At 42.8% G+C, this 26629-nt stretch overlaps 1 long non-coding RNA gene across 1 annotated transcript in view; it reads left to right on the top strand.

Moving 5' to 3' along the window:
• LOC134980509 (uncharacterized) overlaps positions 1–26629 on the top strand; it is a 90836-nt gene that overhangs the window by 26774 nt on the left and 37433 nt on the right. Inside the window, exon 2 of the long non-coding RNA XR_010190419.1 lies at positions 14716–14816. This is a non-coding gene — a long non-coding RNA (uncharacterized LOC134980509). The remainder of the gene's footprint in view (positions 1–14715; positions 14817–26629) is intronic.

Below are 26629 nucleotides of genomic sequence, written 5' to 3' on the forward strand. Positions count from 1 at the left end.
GGCGTACCACTCAAGGATCCTCCGGAGGAATCCTGGTTAGTGGAGGACTCCTCAGTCTTGCCAGTGACATGGCCTGCAGGACTACTGACGTTCCTGACTGAGGAGGAAGTTGACGTTGAGGAAGTTGGTGGTGTGGTTTGCATGAGCTTGGGTACAAGAGGAAGAGGAGATTTAGGTGTCAGTGGACTACTTACACTCTTACCCAAAGTTTCACAACTTGACACTGACTTCTGATGAATGCGCAGCAGGTGACGTATAAGGGAGGATGTTCCTAGGTGGTTAACGTCCTTACCCCTACTTATTACAGATTGACAGAGGTAACACACGGCTTGACACCTGTTGTCTGGATTTGTGGATAAATAATTCCACACCGAAGAGGTGGCTTTTTTGGTATTTTGCCCAGGCATCACAATGGGTTTATTCATCCCACGGACAACAGGTGTCTCCCCCGGTGCCTGATTTAAACAAACCACATCACCATCAGAATCCTCACCGTCAACTTCCTCCTAAACGCCAGCAACACCCATATCCTCATCCTGGTGTACTTCAACAGTGACATCTTCAATTTGAATATCGGAAACTGGACTGTGGGTCCTACTTCCAGCACTTTCAGAGGGCGTGCAAATGGTGGAAGGAGCCACCGTCCAGTGTTGGAAAGGTCAGGCATCGCAACCTCCGACACACTTGGACTCTCCTTGGGGATTTGTGATACCATCTTAGAACGTACAGTTCTTTGCTGTGCTTTTGCCAGCTTAACTCTTATCATTTTTCTAGTGGGAGGATGAGGGCTTCCATCGTCATGTGAAGCTGAACCACTAGTCATGAACATAGGTCAGGGCCTTAGCCGTTCCTTTCCACTCCGTGGCGTAAATAGCATATTGGCAAGTTTACGTTTCTCCTCAGACCATTTCAATATATTTTTTTGTGTCTTTTTACTGAAGTTTGGCTTTTTGAATTTTACTTGCCCTCTGCTATCACATTGGGCATCGGCCTTGGCAGACGACATTGATGGCATTTCATTGTCTATGTCATGACTAGTGGCAGCAGATTCAGCACTGGGAGGAAGTGGTTCTTGATATTTCCCTATTTTATCCTCCAAAGTTTTGTAATCCATTAATTTTCTGGAGCTATATAACAATATGCGGTAAAGGAGAGCGTACCTCTACAACACACAGGGCAAACCTGTGAAAATTATTTGGATTATATATTAATAACCCCTTTATTTGGAGTAAATAATATACAGCACAGGACAGCACCACTGAACTTATATGGCAGCACCACTGCACTGGACTTATATGGCAGTACCACTGGAATTATACGGCAGTATCACTGGAATTATACGCCAGAACCACTGGAATTATACGCCAGTACCACTGGAATTATATGGCAGCATCACTGGAATTATACCGCAGTATCACTGGAATTATTCAACAGTACCACTGGATTTATACGGCAGTATCACTGGACTGGATTTATACGCCAGTATTACTGGATTTATACGGCAGTACCACTGGACATGTACGGCAGTATCACTGGATTTATACAGCAGTACCACTGGAAATATATACGGCAGTATCACTGGACTAGATATATACGCCAGTACCACTGGATTTATACGGCAGTACCACTGGACATATACAGTAGTATCACTGGATTTATACGGCAGTACCACTGGACATATACGGCAGTATCACTGGATTCGATTTATACGCCAATACCACTGGATTTATATGGCAGTACCAGTGGACTTATACGGCAGTTTCACTGGACATAATTGACAGTATCATTGGACATATATGGCAATATCGCTGGATTTATATGGCAGTACAGCTGGACATATACAGCAGTATCACTTGACATATACGGCAGTATCACTGGACTAGATTTATACGGCAGTATCACTGGAATTAAATGGCAGAACCACTGGATTTATACGGCAGTCCCACTGGACTGGATTTATCACTGGATTTATATGCCAGCACCACTTGAATTATATGGCAGTATTACTGGAAATATACGGCAGTAACACTGGATTTATACGGCAGCTCCACTGGATTTATATGGCAGTACCACTGGACTGGATTTATATGGCAGTATAGCTGGATTTACACACCAGTTCCACTGGAATTATACGGCAGTATCACTGGAATTATACGACAGTATCACTGGAATTATACGACCGTATCACTGGAATTATACGACAGTATCAATGGAATTATATGGCAGTACCACTGGACTGGATTTATATGGCAGTATCACTGGATTTATATGGCAGTACCACTGGAATTATACGACAGTATCACTGGAACTATACGCCAGTACCACTGGAACTATACGCCAGTACCACTGGAATTATACGGCAGGATCACTGGAATTATACGTCAGGATCACTGGACTGGATTTATACGACCGTATCACTGAATTTATATGCCAGTACCACTGGAATTATACGGCAGGATCACTGGAATTATATGACAGAAACACTGGATTTATACGGCAGTACCACTGGACTGGATTTATACGACCGTATCACTGAATTTATATGCCAGTACCATTGGAATTATATGGCAGTATCACTGGAATTATTCAGCAGTACCACTCGACATATACGGCCGTATATGTGGATTTATACAGCACCACCACTGGACATATATGGCAGTATCACTGGACTAGATTTGTACGCCAGTACCACTGGATTTATACAGCAGTACCACTGGACATATACGGCAGTATCACTGTATTTATACGGCAGTACCACTGGACATATACGGCAGTATCACTGGACTCAATTTATATGCCAATACCAATGGATTTATACGGCAGTACCACTGGAATTATACGGCAGTATCACTGGAAATATATGGCAGTATCACTGGACTCGATTTATAGGCCAAAACCACTGGATTTATACGGCAGTACCACTGGAATTATACAGCAGTATCACTGGAAATATACGGCAGTAACACTGACTTATACGACCGTACCAATGGATTTATACGGCAGTACCACTGGACTGGATTTATACAGCAGTATAACTGGACTTATACGCCAGTACCACTGGATTTATACGGCAGTACCACTGGAATTTTTACGGCAGTATCACTGGAAATATACGGGAGTAACACTGGACTTATATGGCAGTAATAATAGATTTATACGGCAGTACCACTGGACTGGATTTATATGGCAGTATAACTGGATTTATACGCCAGTACCACTGGAATTATATGACAGTATCACTGTAATTATACAGCAGTTTCACAGGAATTATTCGCCAGTACCACTGGAATTATATGGCAATATCACTAGAGTTATGCAGCAGTATCACTGGAATTATATGGCAGAACCAGTGGACTTATACGGCAGTACCACTGGACTGGATTTAGATAGCAATATCACTGGATTTATATGCTAGTACCACTGGAATTATATGGCAGTATCATTGGAATTATTCAGCAGTACCACTGAACATATTCGGCAGTATCACTGGACTGGATTTATACGTTAGTACTACTGGATTTTTACAATACGACAGTATCACTGGATTTATATGACAGTACCACTGGACATATACGGCAGTATCACTGGACTAGATTTGTATGCCAGTACCACTGGATTTATACGGCAGTATCACTGGACTCGATTTATACACCAATACCACTGGAATTCTACAGCAGTACCACTGGAATTATATGGCAGTATCACTGGAAATATACAGCCGTAACACTGGATTTGTATGACAGTACCAGTGTATCTATACGGCAGTACCACTGGACTAGATTTATACAGCAGTATAACTGGACTTTTTCGCCAGTACCACTGGAATTATACAGCAGTATCAATGAAATTATGCGGCAGTATCACTGGAATTATACGGCAGTACAACTGGATTTATACGGCAGTATCACTGGAACTATACAGCAGTACCACTGGACTTATACGGCAGTACCACTGGACTGGATTTATACGGCAGTATCACTGGATTTATATGCCAGTACAACTGGAATTATACGACCGTATCACTGGAATTATACGGCAGTGTCACTGGAATTATACGCCATTACCACTGGAATTATACGGCAGTATCACTTCAATTATGCAGCAGTGTCACTGGAATTATATGGCAGAACCACTGGACTTATATGGCAGTACCACTGGACTGGATTTATATGGCAATATCACTGGATTTATATGCCATTACCACTGGAATTATACGGCAGTATCACTGGAATTATTCGGCAGTACCACTGGACATATACGGCAGTATCACTGGATTTATACGGCAGTACCACTGGACATATACGGCAGTATCACTGGACTAGATTTATACAGCAGTACCACTGGATTTATACAGCAGTACCACTGGACATATACTGCAGTACCACTGGACATATACGGCAGTATCACTGGACTCGGTTTATATGCCAATACCACCGGATTTATACAGCAGTACCACTGGAATTATGCGGAAGTATCACTGGAATTATACGACAGTACCACTGAAATTATACGGCAGTACCACTGGACATATACGGCCTTATCGCTGAATTTATACGGCAGTACCGCTGGACAGAAACGACAGTATCAATGGACACATACGGCAGTATCACTGGACATATACGGCAGTACCACTGGACATATACAGCAGCACAGGGACACCACCACTGGACTGATGCAGGACAACACAGCACCTCTGCAATGGACTGGAGTTATACAGCAGTACTGGACATATGGCAGCAGAGGACACCACCACTGTGACTGGACTGATGCAGCACAATACACCACCACTGAACTGATGCAGCACAACACAGCACCACTGGACTGGACTTATACAGCAGCACTGGACATATGGCAGCAGAGGACACCACCACTGTGACTGGACTGATGCATCACACAAGACACCATCACTGGACTTATGAAGGACACTGAGGATGGAGACATGTCCTCTCTCTACACTCTCCAATGCCGGAGTGAAAATGGCGGTGACACACGGCTCCTTATATGGAATCCAAACCCTGCGAGAATCCGATAGTGGGATAATGACGTTTTGCCTCGTTCTGGTTTCCGGGTCAGGCTGGAAAACCCGAGCCTGACTCGGATCCGGGCTCGGGTAGTGAAGTCCGCGGGGGTTCAGTTCTCAGGGAACCGAACCCGCTCATCTCTAGTATTAATCAGATATGTTCTTCTCACTAGTATAAATCTGATCGAACTTCAGTGCAGTTTGCTGCAAGCACTGCTGTCTTTTCAATACACTGATGTTTGTCTAAGCACACAGTATAACTTTTGTTCTCTGTAAAATAAATGATGGAAAATGGACATATATCATAATGCTATCTAGGAACATATCATGGAAAAAGGTAACAATACTCTTAAATTTGGAAGTTTTACATATATTTTGGAAATAGTAAATTTGGGTATTTTTGGGGACATGGTATAACTAAGGTTTGGGGACAGTGTTAGCAAAGCTCACTGTTGTCCTTTACCTTTCCTCACTAATCTGAGCTCTCCTTAAGCCTTGGCTAGCCTCAACATGTCCGTGCCCAGTGACTCTTATCAGCTTAGTGACAGTGAGAAGAGAACAAGGTGATCCTCTTCTCTCTGTTCTTATTATCACCTTCTCCCACACAATTAGAGAACAGAAAAGGTACTCGACAGGTCAACACTAGAAATGATTATAATCCCATCTCAAAAACATCCTTTTTTGATGGCTCCAGTGGGACTGTCTGCCTTTCTCTATAGAACACGCACATATAGCATGCCTTCAGCATATTGTCAAAAGTGCAGGAAGAGAACGGGGTTAAAATTTTACCCAAGTGGTACTTAAAATAACTGACTTAAAAATATTAAAACAATCTGTTTTTTACATACTAGTTATCAGCCTGTTGAAGGAACAACATAACAGTAATGTCGGCGCAGGCGACTGTGCGCACTGGAATGGAGCAGCACTTGAATTTCTTTGTCGGGTGCCATCTAATGGCCATCGGTGCGCAAAACCGTTGAATTCCCCCCATAGAGGTGAGGAGCAGCATAAGCCTTTTATTATATAGGAAGCTGGACAGAATTTTAGTTACATTGTAATGATTTAGTTAATAAAGATTGTATTGGTGCAAAAACAAACCTGAGAGTAATTATTAGTTTAGGAGTGAGAGGTGAAAAGAAGTCATTGGCATATTGGGAATCAATACATATCAATTTTGACTTCCATAAAACCAGTGATATTGCTTAAGTCTTTCTTTCCTCATTCCCACTGTACCACACCGACATCACAGGTAGCTGCAGGGAAATGCCAGTCACCCTTGGCTGCCATTATAATGGCGCCTTATAATACAGCTGATTTACAGTAGCTGACCACACTTGAACCTGGGGCTGAAAATGTTCAAGAGCCTATACTGAGAAGGGGAGGAGCTGTGACCCGGGCTGTGTGCGTGTGGCCTGTGCAATGTGGGCGTGTACACCCCTACACTATCAGCCCCAATGTCTCCCTAAATACATAAAAAAATAGAATTTGGTGAATTTTGTGAGAAAACTGGAAATACAACTTTAATACTTAGGATTTATGGTAGACTGCATGGGCAGCTAGGCAGTTGGTCATCATCATATCATGCTGTCATGGCGATGGGCCGCTACCCCTGCACATTGCCCCTTAGAGCTACTCTCTGCTCGGAGCACGCTGGCCGAAGTACTAACAGTTACATAACCCCGCCCATTTGGACTACCATCTGCCCCCTGCCACCAGCTGCTAGGGCTATTGTAATGGAAGGGGGGTGCCTGCGGTTTGCTTTCCCATGTGTTCAAGGGGCTTCTAAGTCACTGTATTGGGCAGAGGCACCCTAACTCCTCTCCGGTGATTCCTTCTCCTTATAAGCCTGAATCCTGTGGCAGTAGATAATAAACTGCACACACAATGAAGATAAACAGTAGGTAAGTGTAAGTGGAGATTGGGGACATGGACATAGGGAGTCATTTCGACCCGTTCGCACGCATCGGTTTATCGCTGCGGTGCAAACGGGTGTGGAATGCACATGCGCTGTGGCCACAGTGCGCGTGCGCAACATTGCCCGGCGACAGGGGTCGCTGGGTTACGTTGCGTCTAAAGAAGGAAGCGGTCGCAGAGAGGACCGCAAAGAAGATTGACACGAAGAAGGCATACCTGGGTGGATCCGGAGCGATGGAGACCGTTTTCGGGGAGTGGTGAGGAAAACACAGGCGTGTCCAGCAGAACGGAGGGCGGATGTCTGACGTCAGAGCCGGCTCCAGCATCGCAGGGATCGTCGCACAGGGTAAGTATGTCCAGGGCTAGTCTACATCTGCTTGAAATTTTTTAAGCTTATCAGGGCTGCACAAGCGATCGCAGCCCTGCTAAGCTAAAATACACTCCCCCAATAGGCGTGGACTAGTTGATCGCAGCAGCAGCAGCAAAAAGTTGCTGGCTGCGATCAACTCGGAATGACCACCATAGTTCAGCAAAGTTATACCCCTTTTCCACTAGCTAGCACGGGTCGCAGCTGCGACCCGTGCTAAAGCCCCCTTCTACACTGCGCTCACCAAACTGGCATATTGCCGGGTTGGTGACGCTGCTGGTGATGCGGCAGGGGCGGCGCTGGGAGATCACATGATCTCCCAGCGCCGCCCTTCCATACACTATGAACGGGATGTGACACGGCTTCCGTTTATACTGCACAGCTTACCGAGTTGAACTCGTGTTCAACCCGGTAAGCTACCCGGGTAGGATTCTCGGATCACTTGATCCGGGAATTTGCAGGGGGGGCCGTTTCCACTAGAAAAAAAAACGGGTAAATGTGCACCCCTGCACATTTACCCGTGTTTTTAGAGCTAGTGAAAAAGGGGTAACTGTAAGTATCTGGGGTAAGTTATGTGGGTTTAATTATAGGGTGGAGTGGTTTTTGATGTATGCTTGGTTTAATGTTTTGCTTGGGGTTAATAAGTGGTTCTTTTTATTAGAATTAGCGGCTGAAGAACATAAATGTAATCAATGATGTAGTGGTTAATTATTGGTGGGTATGAGGAAGTTAATGATTATTAAGTGGCTAATTATGTTAAATGGGTTTGATGATGAAGAAGTTGATGATTTTTTAGATAGGTTATTTAATGATGAGCTGATCACTAAAATGCTCACTGTAGTATCTGGTGGTCACACAAATGCTGTCTGTACTATATGGCAGTTATTAAAATGCTGTCCGATTGTCTGGTAGTCACTAAAATGCTCTCAGCATTGTATGGCAATCACTCTAAAATGTTATCAGTATTGTATGGTGATCATTAAAATGCTCTCAGCATTGTATGGCAATCACTCTAAAATGTTATCAGTATTGTATGGTGATCATTAAAATGCTCTCAGCATTGTATGGCGGACACAAAATTGTCAATATTGTCTGGCTGTCACTAAAATGTTTTCTGTATTGTCTGGCAGTCACTAAAATTCTCTCTATATAATCTGGTGGTAACTCTCTGCATTTGTATAGTGGATATTAGCATGCTCTCTGTGTTGTATGACCATTTAAAAATGCCTTTGAATATTAAATGTAAAAAATACTATTTATTATACACAATAAAAACGTCGATACACAGACAAGTACAACAATAATAATGTTTAAAATGACCTTCAGTAAATTATAAAAATCGAAAATAATTATGTTTGTAACATTTCTGTAAACAAACAAACTCTGCAGTAGTGAGGTCATTCTAAACCAGACGCAGCTGCTGTTTCAGATGAAATGAGCGATTTTTATAGTACTGCAACAGGGGCGTCTCTAGAGAGGAGGGGACCCGTGTGCAGACTCCGTGTGTGGGCCCCCTCCTCTCCCATAGCCGTCGCGACCGCTGCTAGTGCTCTGAGCGCTGTAGACTCTGGCACAGTGCCAGAGTCTACAGCGCATGCGCAGGACTCCAAAAAATGGCCGCCATGCGCTGTAGACTCTGAAAAGGTAAGTATAGGAGAAATGGATGCAGTGTGTGCGGTGTGGGCCTCCTCGGGCCTCAGGGGCCGTGTGCACCGCAAACACTGCACCCATTATAGAAACGCCAATGTACTGCACGTTTGTCTGAATTGATCTGCATCCATGGGCAAAGACGAGTAGTAACAGGTTAGTGGGAAAGAGGCTGTAACTGGACAGGGAGTTCTGAGTCACACAATACAATTCACTTTCAGAAGAATGTCATCTATGTGTAGTTCCTTTTATGAAATCGAAGAGTCGGCATGGGGGGAGCTGCCAACATCTATCTTGCCTCCAGATGACTGGGATGAAGTTATGCAACTGGTAAGCAGATCTGAATGGATATGCAAAATCAACCTAAACTTGTTATGTATTTCATGGGGACAAATTAAAAGTGTAATACTATACAACTGTAAAATATAGACCATTAAATATTCTCATTTTGAGTTTTATTTGTTCAAATAGCCAAAGAATGTTTACATAACAACTGTCATGCACTCACCACTGCCAATCAAGGTTTTGGAGGAGGAAAAAGGAGAAAGGAAATGCTAGACATCCATAGCTGTGTACACTACATCCCTAATGTGACTTGACCACACCTTCTCCAAGAAGGATTGTATTGTTAAGATTTTTAATTGTCGGGTGTATGGTAGGTGTATGTTAATGTATAATTGTATGAAGGTATACCTTCTAATTTATTAAGATAAGCTAAATTGGGCACATACCAAATGTGTCCAGAACACCCCCCACCCCCAATTTTATTTGTTTATGGTAAAAAATATGTTTAATGAAAGAGCCATATATCAATGCAACGTCTAAAAGCACCATAACAATCATCTTTTACGATACAGTCATGAGGTGTTCCAACCAACAAAATTTCTGTCAATATTGTTTGGCAGTCGCTAAAATACCATATTGTTTGTCAGTCACTAAAATGCTCTCTGTATTGTCTGATGGTCACTAAAATGCTCCTACTATTGTATAGTAGTTATTAAAATGCTCTCAGTATTGTATAGCGGTCATCGAAATGCTATCTGTATTGTCTGGTGGTCACTAAAATGCTGGCTGTATTGCCTGGTCACTAAAGTGCAAGTCAGATCATTGCATGAACAGAAAAGCTATAAAAAAATATACAAAGTCAAGAACAAAAGTAATACTGACTATTGAGGAAGCAGAAAAGGACAGTTCAAGGTCAGAGAATCACAAGCCCAATGACATTTTCAAAATCTCTCAGCTCTGGCCTCAACATCGAGTGAACATTCTATCCATTCCATTTGGTAAAGTTATGTCAACCTAGGGAACATCAGTGAAATGAACATTGGGGGGTCATTCCGAGTTGATCGCTAGCTGAAAATGTTCGCAGCCCAGCGATGATGCCAAAAAACGGCACTTCTGCGCATGCGTATGCGCCGCAATGCGCACGCATGACGTACTTTCACGACGGCCGATGTAGTTTCACACAAGGTCTAGCGAAGCTTTTCAGTCGCACTGCTGGCCGCAGAGTGATTGACATGAAGTGGGCGTTTCTGGGTGTCAACTGACCATTTTTTGGGAGTGTTAGAAAAAACACAGGCGTGCCAGGAAAAATGCAGGTGTGGCTGGGCGAACGCAGGGTGTGTCTGTGACGTCAAAACAGGAACTGAACAGTCTGAAGTCATCGCAAGCGCTGAGTAGGTCTGAAGCTACTCTGAAAACTGCACAAAATTATTTTGTAGCCGCTCTGCGATCCTTTCGTTCAGACTTTTGCTAAGCTAAAATACACTCCCAGTGGGAGGCGGCATAGCATTTGCACGGCTGCTAAAAACAGCTAGCGACCGATCAACTCGGACTGACCCCCATTGCCTCTACTCAAAAGCTCATACTATGTCTACATAATCTATGCCCAAGTCCCTTACTATGTAGTTATGGATCCTTTAGCCAAAATTCACGAACATTGACCACATCTGTTGGTATCAGCCACATTGTATGTAGTCCTCTGTCAATGACTGAATAACTTAACACTTTGAGTCCGCCAAGACACCCGTCAAACATCTTAGTGTGGGAATGTAAAAAGCTCTATGAAGCATTTTAAAGTGCATCTTAGCATATGATGACACCAATTTTTTGTTTAATTTCACACATAAATCACAACTTGCATATCTACCCCAGGAAAGGGGTCTATCCATTTAGTCACACCACTCTTCTAAGTAGTTAGGTCTGTCACTAGTCTAGTATGGAGGTAAATAAGCGAGGTGGGATGGAGCCCAAGGAGTCTGTGACATAAGATAGCATCCAGTGGACAGGTCAGTGTAGACAGTTCTAAGTGCGACAGTATCTGAAAGTACACAAGTAGAGGAAAGGAAAGTTCTGTCTCTAAGTTTGGAGAGAGTAAGGAACAAAGAATAATCATCATTCAAAACTGCTAAACTAACGCAACCCTGGGGATGGTAAGAACATACCACACCACTTGTTTCCCCATCCTGAAAAACGGGATTGGAGTTAATAGGTAGGAATAAAGCATGAGGGGCAGATATGTGGAGTCTCTTCTATATAGTACACCAATCATAGCAGTTAGTGGCAATTAGTGGGTTATTTAACCACTTGCCTGGCATGGTAGCATCAGATGCGACCATGCCTGCAAGTGCTTTATCTGACCTGGTTGCACAGGATGCGACCAATCAGATAAACTGTGTTGGCAGCGGCAGGGAAGGGAAACTTCTCTCCGCTGCTGCTGTCAGAGGCTCTGGAAGGTCCCTCTGCCTCCCCGCACCCAGCCCCCAGTGTTGCCATGCTGCCGATCATTTATGATCGGTCAGCACGGCAAGATCCCCCAACTGCAGCGGCTGCAGACAATAGCAGCCGCTGGTAAGTGGAAATTATGGCCCCCCAAGCCACCCTCCCCTGTGTACTTGGCAGCTGTCCGGGCTCTAAAATCTAAAGTTGTGATGATCGCGATGTTACCGATGTTCCAATGGTCACCATGTTTCCAATCGATGTTTCAATGTTTGACAAAAATATTTTTTTTACTAAAATCATTTTGGATAGGTTTAAATTAATGTTCTTCACCAAATGCACTCATTTAAAAAAAAATTAAAATTTCTGAGCTTTTTTGGGGGAAAAAATTGTCAGTTAAGTGGTTAAAAAAGTGAGACTGGTAGGATATCTGTGGAGTAAACTAATTAAATTAATGTTGGGGCTAAATTCCTGTTCAGTAGCCCGGTTCACAAAGATATCTCCCCCTCCAAATCATCCTAATGCCTATCGATAATTTGCTGCTAAAGTATAATCTGGGAGGCAGGGGAGGTTAATCCCCCTACAGTTTAGATGCTGTTGTAATTTAAAAAGAGATATAAGAGGGTGTTACTTACCCATTTAGTAAGGCAGCCGGCTGATGTTAAAGCATCTGGAAGATACATAAAAAAAGTCTTGGTCAAATTGTTGCCTATGTAAATCCCCTATGATATGAGGGGATCCGGTCTGAAGATCGACAGTGTCTAGGTCGACAATGTTTAGGTCGACCACTATAGGTCGACAGTCACTAGGTCGACATGGATGGAAGGTTGACAGGGTTTCTAGGTCGACATGTGCTAGGTCGACAGGTCTAAAGGTCAACATGAGTTTTTCAATTTTTTTTTTCTTTTTTTAAAGTTTTTCATACTTAACGATCCACGTGGACTATGATTGGAACGGTAAAGTGTGCCGAGCGAAGCGAAGGCACCATGCCTGAAGCATGGCGAGCGAAGCGAGCCATGCAAGGGGACGCGGTGCACTAATTTGGGATCCCGGTCACTCTACGAAGAAAACGACACCCAAAAAAAAATAATCCTCATGTCGACCTTTAGACCTGTCGACCTAGCACATGTCGACCTAGAAACCCTGTCGACCTTCCATCTATGTCGACCTAGTGACTGTCGACCTATAGTGGTCGACCTAAACATTGTCGACCTAGACAGTGTCGATTTGATGAACCACACCCGATATGAGACCAAGAGACACAGTTGAAGTCTTTATCTGCGTCATAGCTAACTATAATACCCGTTGTATGGCCATGTAATTGAGACTTCATTAAAGAGACTGATATCGTGCACCAAGGTGCTATCTTGAACAAAACCAGTTACTGATGGATGTAAAACGAAGGGTAAGAATTAGCAAATATATGTAACTAAGACCTCTGGCTTTCTATTACATACAGTTTTTCAAGTCCTGTTACAGGTACACGTGCAAGAAAGGGGTTCCTCTGGTGCTTACCCTTATACAGAAAATTGTTATACAGGTTGAGTATCCCTTATCCAAAATGCTTGGGACCAGAGGTATTTTGGATATCGGATTTTTCCGTATTTTGGAATAATTGCATACCATAATGAGATATCATGGTGATGGGACCCAAGTCTAAGCACAGAATGCATTTATGTTACATATACACCTTTTACACACAGCCTGAAGGTCATTTTAGCCAATATTTTTTATAACTTTGTGCATTAAACAAAGTGTCTACATTCACACAATTCATTTCTGTTTCATATACACCTTATACACACAGCCTGAGTTTGTGTACATTGAGTCATCAAAAAACAAAGGTTTCACTATCTCAGTCTCACTCAAAAAAGTCTGTATTTCGGAATATTCCGTATTTCGGAATATTTGGATATGGGATACTCAACCTGTACAATGTTTAAAGTGCAATTGCTTTAAATAAATACATACAAAATAGTATTCCTATGAATTCAATGTAAATTTATCAAAAAATATTTATACAAATGTTAAGGGGTTAAAAATGATTTGTCAAAAACGAATACCGGTACACACATTAGAGGCAAAGACATTACAAATAGAGATGGAGCCACGCTAGTCATTGCTCCATCTGTGCACGCCCGCCTAGGCAGACCTAGGACTCTGTGTCTCCATCTCCGACAGGGCGCGAGCGCCCGTGATGGAGACGTGACCCATTCACTTGAATGGAAAGCGTCTCAGTCTGCCCGCCTGGACAGAGGCACTCTGAATGGGAGCGTTTCTGTGCACTCCCGGCATGACTAGGTGGACTGATCTCCTAGTCATGCCTGGAGTGCTCATTTGCAATGGAGCCTCCTCAGATAATCTCGGTTCCATCTGTAATTACAAAGAGAACATGTTACGGATGTGCATACCCTACTGTATGTGTTTCCGGGAGTGTGGGTAGTGGCTTATCTACAATGGGTGCAGTGTGTGCGGTGCACATAGTCCTCTGCACCCATTTCTTCTATACGCACCTTTCCGGCGTCCCCCCTCTCCCGTAGCCGGCACCACCGCTGCTAGCGCACTAGAGACTCTGACACAGTGCCAGAGTCTACAGCGCATGCGCAGGACCCCAAAAAAATGGTGCAGTGGCCATTTTTTCGGAGTCCTGCGCATGCTTTGTAGACTCTGGCACTGTGCCAGAGTCTCAGTGCTCATAGTGCTAGCAGCGGCGTGACGGCTACGGGAGAGGAGGGGGCCCACACATGGAGACTGCACTCGGGTCCCCTCCTCTGAGTGTGGGAGTGATGCACTCTAGAGCGATCTTACTCAAACCCACTGGTATAAAGTTCCAATATTGGTCAGTTTCAACTGTATTATTATTTGTATAAGCAGGTGCAGGTTTTCTAGTTTTTTCAAACCTTTGCTGTTCGATGGCGTTTTTCCAATCATTCCAGTTGTAGTATAGCAGGAGTAGTTTGCAAGCATATTTAAAGGGCGCTGTAAATGATATGGCGATCACTGTTCCCTTCTTCTCTCTGTCATCAACGTGTTTCCTCTGTCCAAGCAGGCTTCATCAGGATCCCCTCAATCCTCTTAGGCTGCATCCCCACCTCTATATACAGAGACACTAAAGCGGTCTGCGCAGCCTTCAACCAAAGCATGTAACAGGTACAGTTTAGTGTGCTGAAGGTCAGTGTCATTTTGTTTAGGCATCTGTCAGTATTTTCCAGGGGGGATTGATAAGTGTATAGGCACTGTTGGATTTCCCACTGGGGGTTTGGCACACAACAGTAATTCTTTTTTTTTTTTTGTCATTGCAACTTCTTTTTTTATATTTTATTTTGCAACTGACGGGAGTTGGACAATGGACAGAAAATTGTGTTCTGGGAGCCGGTAGTGGGGTTGAGGTTGAGGCAGCTTTGATGACCTCGAAGCATCCAGATTGGCCCGGAAATTAAAGGGACAGTGAAGTGGTTGGAGGGGGAGGGGGAGTGGTGGCTAATAATGTGTCTATAAGTTGCCTGACCCCTAAATCTGCCTCTGTGTATAGGAATTGGTGTCAGATACCTCCTACTGGTGTAGTAAGGGTAGTTACCCCAGGCAAGCTTTGTTATCACACACTTGCCATCGAGGAAGGGATTGTTGGCCCTTGCAAGTTGTGTTGTTATTGCAAGTTGTGTTGTTGTTTTGTAAGTCAAGAAGATGCTGAATTGATGTCCATTCTTTCTTCTGCCACCATACATTGCATTTTTTAATGTCTCATAAGGGTAGTAAGGGTAGTTACCCCTTGCAAGCTTTGTTATCACACGCTTGCCATTGAGGAAGGGATTGTTGGCCCTTGCAAGTTGTGTTGTTATTGCAAGTTGTATTGTTATTTTTTAAGTCAAGAAGTTGCTGAATTGATGTCCATTCTTTCTTCTGCCACCATACATTGCATTTTTGAATGCCTCATAGCTGTCTTGTGTATTTATTTTAGATTTGTATTAAGTTAAGGTAAAGTTTAGGTTTAATTTTTTATTTTTAAAACAAAGAGATTGACCAAAACACTGCAACGATAAAATGTTCATATATTCGTGGATTAACTTGCAAACATCAGTGTTTAAAAATTTACAAAAATACAAAATAAACAAAGTAGGAAATTAATACTTTTTTGGACTATTTTTTTTATTTTTACTTTGTCATCTGTGGTTCATATAGTGGTCAGTGCAGCATATATGTAAAACAAGGAAAAAGGTCCCGTGTGCAATACTGTCTAAACTGATGTATTTTTTAAAAAGGGTAAAAGCTGAATATACATACTGTACAGTGTTTATAATACACATCAATCACAAGGGTAAAAATGGAGGCGTTACCATAAAGAGGTGATACTGGAGCATGTAGGTAATATATGGAGTGTCAAAGCTCCGGAACCTTGGACTCAGCTCACTCAGTTTTACACTGCAACGTCGCTGGAACCACGTCTACCAAGTCCACAGTGATCCAACTGTCATAGGCCATTGTGTATCAAGCAGCCAGCTCTTCTTCAGGGCAGTATTTCACAGGGCAGAATGCCGCATAGTTGTAGTGTATCTATTTTAGATACGTATTAAGTTAAGGTAAAGTTTAAGGTTTATTTTTTATTTATTTCCTGACTTCTGATGAGAACGCATTTAAAGGATATTAATGTGATCACATTAAATAATACAAAGAATAAATTAGCAAGACATTTATAGCATACTGCAAAGGTAGATGTATTAACCTGGAGAAGGCATAAGGAAGTGATAAACCGTTGATAAGTGGAAGGTGATAAACGCACCAGCCAATCAGCTCCAATATGTAAATTAACAGTTAGGAGCTGATTGGCTGGTGCGTTTCTCACCTTGCACTTATCGCTGGTTTATCACTTCCTTATGCCGTCAGGCTTAATACATCTGGCCAGTCCTAGCCAGGCTTTCTATTGACTTATCCAGACAAGAGCAAAACCACAGCCTCACTGTGCTGGAGTCATGGGTTCAATTCCGACCAAGGTACTCCAGTTTCCTCCCTCTGTCCAAATACACATTTGGGGCATACTGCTTATTGTGACTTTTTAATCATTTGGTCTTCCTTAGACCTATAGTAATGGATTGGGGTTTTGGGGTCTGCACAGGACCAGATTGTGAATCAATATGAAACAAATTTTTATACCATAGATGACTGAATAATAACCAACGTAAAGCTACCGACTTTGCCTGCTAGGCTTTTGCGGTAGAACAGAGTTGGCGGTGCTCCCGGGCATTAGTTCAGAGTAAACTGTTGTGAGGGTTTTTTTGCAGAGAAGCAAAAAGGAAGACTGTTTTAGTGTCTCTCTGGGGCACACTTTGTATAAATAGACTTACAGATATGAGTAGAATATGTGATGGTGTAAGGATAAAACTTAACTTTTATTATTCTGAGCAGACGAAAATGTTGCTGTGTATTACCGCAACAGTATTAAAAAAAAGTATTAAATAATAATATGACGATATGTTACTCACTTGTTGTTGGGTAGGTGGCAGAAAATTTGTCTGCACGCCCACTATGTTTTAAGTGAGATATTTAATGTGAATCAAAGCGAAAGTTTGAAGTCTCCTGTTTTCTCTATCAACTTATGAATTGTTATGCATAAGTGCATTCATAAGAGAGAAACAAGAAACCCGGCTTTTGCAACTCCGGACTCCTTCTATGAGGGTCAGCGTATACTTTTTTTAATACTGTTGCGGTAATACACAGCAACATTTTCGTCTGCTCAGAATAATAAAAGTTAAGTTTTATCCTTACTCCATCACATATTCTACTCGGGATCCGGTCTGAAGATCGACAGTGTCTAGGTCAACAATGTTTAGGTCGACCATTATAGGTTGACAGTCACTAGGTCGACATGGATGGAAGGTCGACAGGGTTTCTAGGTCGACATGTGCTAGGTCGACAGGTCTAAAGGTCGACATGAGTTTTTTTAAAAAAAAAATTCTTTTTTTCATACTTAACGATCCACGTGGACTACGATTGTAACGGTAAAGTGTGCCGAGCGAAGCGGTAGCGGAGCGAAGGCACCATGCCCGAAGCATGGCGAGCGAAGCGAGCCATGCGAGGGGACGCGGTGCACTAATTTGGGATCCCGGTCACTCTACGAAGAAAACGACACACACACAAAAAAAATCCTCATGCCGACCTTTAGACCTGTCGACCTAGCACATGTCGACCTAGAAACCCTGTCGACCTTCCATCCATGTCGACCTAGTGACTGTCGACCTATAGTGGTCGACCTAAACATTGTCGACCTAGACACTGTCGATTTGATGAACCACACGCATTCTACTCCTATCTGTAAGTCTATTTATCCAAAGTGTGCCCCAGAGAGACACTAAAACAGTCTTCCTTTTTGCTTCGCTGCCAAAAAAAACCCTCACAACAGTTTACTTCCTTAGACCTATACTTACATTTAATGATATATAAAACTAATAGATGTATTAAGGCTGGAGACGGCATTAGGAAGTGATAAACCAGTGATAAGTGGTGATAAACGCACCAGTCAATCAGCGGCTAGCTGTTAACTTACATAATGGAGCTGATTGGCTGGTGCGTTTATCACCTTGCACTTATCACTGGTTTATCACTTCCGTATGCCTTCACCAGGTTAATACATCTGCCCTACAAGGGGAAGGGCCTCTTAATAATAATCACATGGTTTTTCATAATGTACAGTATATGTGTGGCCTTGTTTCAGTATTAACAGACTGTACCCTTCTATTATCCTGAAAGAGAGCAATGACAAGACGTCCACAGTTATATGCCAATTCCAGTTTCATTCTGCACCTCTGCTTGTATTCCTGGGAGGGTAACACCAGGAGATAATATTTTTTACTGTTTTTCTCCTGCTATTCCTGACAGCAAGCCCTCCAATTTTGACAGCTTTTTAAAAGTAATTTTAACAGACAAGTGATTTCTTTGCCGAGAGATGTCAGAATCTGGAAAGTGTCAATGTAAAAGCTACACACTATGACATGTAATCACTTAACCCCCTTCTCTAGAAGCCGAGGCAGTTTGTTATACAACTATGATAAGGTATGTGCCAGACAAAGTCATGAAACACATTGGGGGTGCGTGTACAAAATGACATTCTGTTTTAAATAGCAAGTTTGGGAAATCATATAGATTGATTCAGTTATGACACGTGGGTCACTTATATTAGGTTAACATTTTAGCTATGTCATAGACACAGGGAAATATGAAATGAGAACTTATCCATAGGGTCAGGGCTGTAATGGTGCTGGTGCCCAGGGCACAGGGTCTAGGGGGCGGCATTATCTCTGCCCTTTGGCACCTGCATACCCTCTAACATTTTGGAAGGTGGAGTGGGGACTCCCTGTGTGCACCTTATCGTGCATCCCAAAAAGGAGTGTGACCTTGTGGGAAAGGGGCGTGGCCTCACATAACCCCTCCACCACCGCTATCACTCTGACTACTAGGTTGCACACAGGCCCTCCCAAGCACTCTGTAGATGTCCTCAACCTTCCCCCAACCCCACAGTTACCGATAGTACTGTATATAATAAAACTGCATGTAACTATGTAACAAGAGGGTCATTCCGAGTTGATCGCTCGCTAGCAGTTTTTAGCAGCCGTGCAAACGCTATGCCGCCGCCCACTGGGAGTGTATTTTAGCTTAACAGAAGTGCGAACGAAAGGATCGCAGAGCTGCTACAAAGTTTTTTTGTACACAATTTTTCCAATACAGAGAAACGACTGAATTGTAATCAGGCGCAATATAAACCAATTACAATTGCTAATCAATCCTTTATGCTGCTCCTACTGGATAACCTAGAGTATTATCCTTACAACATAAAATAAACTTTTGTTCAATACTAGTTTTAGTATAAACTTAGGAGCGCAACAAAAATAAATTCATATATTTATTGAATCGATTAAAATTCCTGATGTAAATCATCAAATAAAAAATCAGTATAAAAATAGGCAATTTGCCACAACAATACAGTGTAATGTCTTAATAATCACATGAACATAAACTTCTATATATAATAAAGGAAAAAATATTTATCTATTGTTCCTTAAATATATTTAAAATGTATATATTTTTATTTCTTATTGCTGATCATTTATTAACAAATGTACTAATAGTGCTATTTGCTTTGTGTGAGTTTTAATATCAGGGATTTAGATCACCCGTGATAATTAATTGAATATCAGTTCTCATTGGTTGGTCCATGAGATATATACCTGGACTACCAATTCAGTTGTCCATATACCTTCTGAGGAAACCGCTATAATAGGACAGCGGAGAAACGCGTCAAGGTTTATGCAGTGGATCTGTCTTATTTGAAAAACCTTATCATTTTATTGAACTGCGCTCTCCCTCCTAGATGACCATCTACAAACAGGTGTATTGTCCGGGCATTGATAGTGACTAACAGCAAGCCGCTTGCTGCGGCTGAGGAGAGTGTCCGGACAGTGCATCTATCTCCACTCTGAGCCGCTCCATCTGACCGCCGGCACCTGGAGTTTCGTCTGCAAGCGACGACCCATGGTGAGCTGAATAATACGGCCATCTGTTGAGACCTGAAGTCCGGTCATCGTTAGTGACCGACAACGAGCCGCTCGCTGCGACTGAGGAGAGCGTCCGAATAGTGCATCTGTCTCCACTCCGAGCCGCTTCATCGAATCACCGACACCTGTGGTTTCGTCTGCAAGTGGCGACCCACGGTGAGCGGAATGCTACAATAAATTATACTGCACTAACCACTGAGCATTTGAATACCGGGACCTGCGGCTACATTTACTAGCGGCGATTCAGGGTGAGCTGCTTGTCACGGCCAGTATAAAGAAAATCCATCCCATAAAGTGCAGAATCCAGCATCAGGGATCATATCCACAGCCGACTACGAGCGGTGGGCTACCTGGCACGATATTGGGAGCTTGAACAATCCTTTGCTATTGGTGGTGCCAATACATTAACCTGCAATATTGCGGAACTGTGAGTATAATCGATGCAATTAAAATATTAGCAACGTTGCAATATAACATAAGGCCTTCTACCTCATTATCAAGACCGGATCAGGTCACTACTGGTAACTTTACTTCTCTCTCTAAAGTCAAGAGAAATTAAGATCTACATTTGGAGGTGGACTATAGCGCAGAGTCAAATAGAATTGGTGGACATAATTACTCTAATATAGAGTTTTGAATGTTATTTGTATATTATGTTCATGTGATTATTAAGACATTACACTGTATTGTTGTGGCAAATTGCCTATTTTTATACTGATTTTTTATTTGATGATTTACATCAGGAATTTTAATCGATTCAATAAATATATGAATTTATTTTTGTTGCGCTCCTAAGTTTATACTAAAACTAGTATTGAACAAAAGTTTATTTTAAAGTTTTTTTGTGCAGTTTCAGAGTAGCTCAAAACCTACTCAGCGCTTGCAATCACTTCAGACTGTTCAGTTCCTGTTTTGACGTCACAAACACGCCCTGCGTTCGCCCAGCCACACCTGCGCTTTTCCTGCCACGCCTGCGTTTTTCCATACACTTCCTGAAAACGGTCAGTTGACACCCAGAAACGCCCACTTCATGTCAATCACTCTGCGGTCAGCAGTGCGACTGAAAAGCTTCGCTAGACCCTGTGTGAAACGACATCGTTCGTTGTAATAGTACGTCGCGCCTGCGCATTGCACCGCATACGCATGCGCAGAAGTGCCATTTTTTTGCCTCATCGCTGCACAGCGAACGAATGCAGCTAGCGATCAACTCGGAATGACCCCCCCAAGGCATTTAGCACATAAGAGTTTCTTATCATACACATGGTTGAGAAAAACCAACGCCTAGAAATATCGTAAACAAAATGTTTTATTTTCTTCTATTCACTGGAGCTCCCCTAGAATTCTATTGTATTGTATTGTATTGCGTTAATGCTCCTAAATGCTGCAGGCAATGTTGAAATTGATGTGAAGCAAAGCGAATGCTTGTCAGAAAGTGTGTGTACAGTCCAATTACTTACCTTATTTTTTAGACTGTCAGCATTAAAGAACATTTAGTAGGCAATGTATAACATGTGTTGAATGTGTTACGTTAACATCCAAGTACACAAACCCGTAGGGAGATTTTGCCGAGAACACATACATCATTCAGCCCCCTACGGCCTGTTAATGAGATTTAAACATTTTTAGGATCCATTTGGATTTATTATAATTAAAATTATTTTTCAAAGTGACAGACTTTTAATACTGCAATTTGCAATATAAGGCAGTTTGTTTTTTTATCTGATATCCTTTTTCCAACAATATCCCAGGTCTGTCCCGGGATTTTTTACCCGGAATTTTGCAGGGTTGTACCCGGCTTAGACCCTCTTTCCACTGCCCCATCGTCTTAGGTTTTTCCCAGTTCGCCTCCATTTCCACTGAACCCGGGTAAGCACAGCAGAACTTGTGGATGTTATTAAAAATGGCCTTTATTCAAGCCCACAAAGATGATGTCACAGAAAAGGAGACAAAAGGTTGGTGTGGGGACAGCATCAAGCGTCCGGCTCTCCTTCCTGGCCCGCCTGTGCCTAGTCTGTGTGCACCCAGCTCTCCTTCCAGACCTACTCTCTGCCCAGCTCATCAGTGTCCAGTGCCGTTTCTATCGCATGGGGCGCCTGCCGACACACTTTGTGGCTCCTCTTCTGCTCCCTCTCCTCCCTGTTCCATAGTACTCCGTTTGGGGGGTGGAGTTTTGTGGAATAACATGGTTGCACCATCACGGTTGTAACCGCGTCATTCCGTGAAACTTTGCCCCCCCCTAGCGGCATACTATGGAAAAGGGAGGAGGGGGAGCAGGATACAAGTGCTGGCGGGCTAGCGCCCAGCAGCGAATGTACACCCCCTTGACAACAGGCATTACCCTTGGCAATGAGCATTACCCTTGGCAATGAGCATAGATCCTAGCACATGAAACGCCTGGCAACAATCATGACACCCAGCACATGAAACTCCTGGCAACGAGCGTGACACCCAGTGCATGAAACCCCTGGCAACAAACATGACACCCAGCGCATGAAACCCCTGGCAACGAGCGTGACACCCAGTGCATGAAACCCCTGGCAACGAGCATGACACCCAGCACATGAAACTCCTGGCAACGAGCATGACACCCAGCACATGAAACCCCTGACAACAAGCATGACACCCAGCACATGAAACACCTGGTACCGAGCATGACACCCAGCGCATGAAACCCCTGACAATGAGCATGACACCCAGCACATGAAACCCCTGGCAACGAGCATGACACCCAGCACATGAAACTCCTGGCAACGAGCATGACACCCAGTGCATGAAACCCCTGACAACGAGCATGACACCCAGTGCATGAAACCCCTCGAACGAGCATGACACTCATCGCATGAAACCCCTGGCAACGAGCAGGTAATTTAAATGTAATTTGAAGCTTTACTGTAGGGCATAATGTATCACGGTCATTGTCAAAACTGGGGTGTAAGGTACTCTTTTCCTGCGTGGCCACGCCTATTTTAGTGAGGCCATGCCCCCTCACCGGGAGAGTGCAAAATACTTTTTTTTATGTCTATGAGGGGGGAGGTGGAGTGCATTTTTGAATATCTATGGGGAAGGGGGCTCATTTTTTGATGCTGGCACTGGGAGCCAAATTGTCTAGAAACAGCCCTGTCTGTGTGCACACATAAACAGCCTATCCCAGCATGTGGAGTCTCTGGGTAATTACATCAGCAGCCAGCACCCTGGAGGAACCAATCGGTGGCTTTTGCAATTACCCGGGTCGAAAAACCTGGGTAAGAGCTGTTTCCACTGCAGTTTTACTGGATTTTACCTGCTAAAATCCCTGCTCAATAGTACCCGGGGAAAAATCCTCGGTCAGTAGACCTGGGAGTTTTTCCTTGGAGCTGTTTCCACTGAGATGCATCCCGGGTAGACATGGCCGTTTCCACTGAGCTGCATCCCGGGTAGACATGACCGTTTCCACTGAGCTGCATCCCGGGTAGACATGGCAACTACCCAGGTTTTTTAGGCAGTGGAAAAGGGGTATGAGTTTCCTTGTTATACAGAGACACAGGGTCAGCACTACAACTTGCCAACTTTAGCAATCACCTGCAGTTATGGGAGCTGCCATGTTGGAGACCAATGCATGCTATGTAACCTATAGCAGTGCTCTCTGTGGTTTCTCAGCCAATCTCACTCTGCTTCCCTTTTTAAAAGGGGATGGATTTGAATCAAACACTGCCAGTGCTTTATGTTTCTCTTCCTGGAAGGTGCTTCAGCTCCGTGCTCCCGCAAACGTCCTTGTTGCTTGGTTCTCTGAGTCCCTGGAAATCTCCTGTTTTTCGCTCTCCATCACAATACTCCACTATCCACTGTGCTCTGGTTCCGAGTTCAGTAGCGGCCCCACCTCCTGCGACTGTCAGCTCGCCAGGTGGAAGCTTTGGGATATCAGGAGCTGTTGGTGATTCATTCGGTTCTCTGCTCAGTTGCTTAGTATTCAGTTTCCGCCATCCAAGACTTTGTCACGTTTTCCAAATATCCAGAGCACACGGTTCAAGTCTTTCAGTCACATTTTCCAGGTATCCAGAGTTTACAGTCAGAGTCTTTCAGTCATGTTGTCCAAGTGTTCAGAGTTCACGGTTCAAGTCTTCCAATTGCATTTAACAAGTATCCACAGTCTTTAAGATACGTTTATCAATATCCAGAGTTTACTGTCCAAGCCTTTCAGCCACGATTCCCAAGTATCCAATTCTCACAGTCTGAGTCTTTCCTCCACGATTTCCAAATATCCAGTTTTTTCAGTTAATGTCTACAAGCCACTGTTACCAAGTTCTCAGTTTCCACAGTAATTGTTTACAAACCATTGTTGGCAAGTTCCCAGTCTCCCCAATCATTATTGCCTCGTTACAGTTATCTAGCTCACAGTCTTCACAGTTAATGTCTGCCAATCATAGATACTGAGTTTCCAGTCTTCGTAATCACAGTTATATAGTGTCCAGTTGTCACAGATAATGTCTCTTCTTGTACATGAGAAGAAACCACATTTGGTCTCCTCGCCTTCTCCCTTCAGTGGTCTCTACAACTTCAGTCCCCGTCCATTCGTCGGATACCTTCTTACGGCCTGACCTGACAGTCCTCTCCAAACTGGACTACTGTAATCTGCTTTCTGGCATCCCTGACAAATGCCTCTCTCCACTCCAATCTATCTGGAATGCTGCCCCCTGGCTCATCTTTCTCACCTAATGTACCACCTCCCCTCTCTTACAAGCCCTTCACTGGCTTCAGAATCCAATTCAAGTTTCTCACATTCACTTACGAAGTCCTCATCCACTCCTCTACCAGTTACATTTCTGGCCTTATCTCCATTTACTCTCCCACACGTGCTGCTCCATTTCTCTGGAATTCTCTACCCCCCCCCCCCCCCCCCACAGACTCTCCATATCTCTACAATAGCATACGGGACTGTTTCATAACAGGAACTCGGATAGTGTATCTATACTACAGCGGACAGGGAAGTCCTCTATGGTTAATGTTATAATTTTTAAATATATGATCCACCTCTTTTGCATTTATTGTATATTTTATATATATGTATATTTTCTTTTTTTGATACGTTTTTTGTTTTTATATATGAGATTGGTCATTTGAGATTAAAACTCATTATAAATATTACAGATTTGTGTATCAGGTTTATTCATGTCCTGTTGCTTCATTTTAACCAAATAGAGCAGAGAGGAAAAAGTTGTTTTTTGTTCTACACTTAATTGTTTCAGGTGAATTTTGGCTATATCCACAAGCCAATTACTCCTTTGCTGCTATATAAAATTATCTGACTAATTGGTGTTTGAAATATTAGAGTTATTGTTAATACTTATATATATATATATATATATATATATATATATATATATATATATATTATATATATATTATATAAAGCATCAAAGCAGCCGGCACTCCCCTTGCTGGTATAGCATTTGCTCCGGTGCCCTCCATGAGATGGAACATCCGGTAATAATGAAGAGAGTCTGGCGGCACTCAGGAGACTTTTCAACCAGTAGTAAATTTAATGGAGTAACATCCAACAATTGTTTCGGGCCTCCGCCCGTCGTCAGGGCGGAGGCCCGAAACAATTGTTGGATGTTACTCCATTAAATTTACTACTGGTTGAAAAGTCTCCTGAGTGCCGCCAGACTCTATTCATTATATATATATATATATATATTTTATAATTTAGTGCCAAACACTGGTGGTTGTTATACAGGTTGAGTATCCCTTATCCAAAATGCTTGGGACCAGAGGTATTTTGGATATCGGATTTTTCCGTATTTTGGGATAATTGCATACCATAATGAGATATCATGGTGATGGGACCCAAGTCTAAGCACAGAATGCATTTATGTTACATATACACCTTATACACACAGCCTGAAGGTAATTTTAGCCAATATTTTTTATAACTTTGTGCATTAAACAAAGTGTGTCTACATTCACACAATTCATTTATGTTTAATATACACCTTATACACACAGCCTGAAGGTCATTTAATACAATATTTTTAATAACTTTGTGTATTAAACAAGTTTGTGTACATTGAGTCATCAAAAAACAAAGGTTTCACTATCTCGCTCTCGTTCAAAAAAGTCTGTTTTTCTGAATATTCCGTATTTCGGAATATTTGGATATGGGATACTCAACCTGTATTTAGAAAATCCCAGATGTTGAATCCCTTCTATATTAAAAATGTTCAATGAAAGAAAATGTGTATAATCAATGTTATGTAGAGTTGTACGTCTCTGTGGCATGACTGTATAACCTTGCACCAGCACCATCCCTGATGCAACAGATCCATCTGACAACAGGTGTACTGTAATTAGTAATTACCCATACACGTGACTCTGTATAGCCTGCAATTTAACACTCTTGTTGAACTTAGTCTACAGTTCCAAGTGGAGATGCGTTTGTTTATA

The sequence above is a fragment of the Pseudophryne corroboree genome, chromosome 12 (assembly GCF_028390025.1).
Source record: "Pseudophryne corroboree isolate aPseCor3 chromosome 12, aPseCor3.hap2, whole genome shotgun sequence".
NCBI lineage: Eukaryota > Metazoa > Chordata > Amphibia > Anura > Myobatrachidae > Pseudophryne > Pseudophryne corroboree.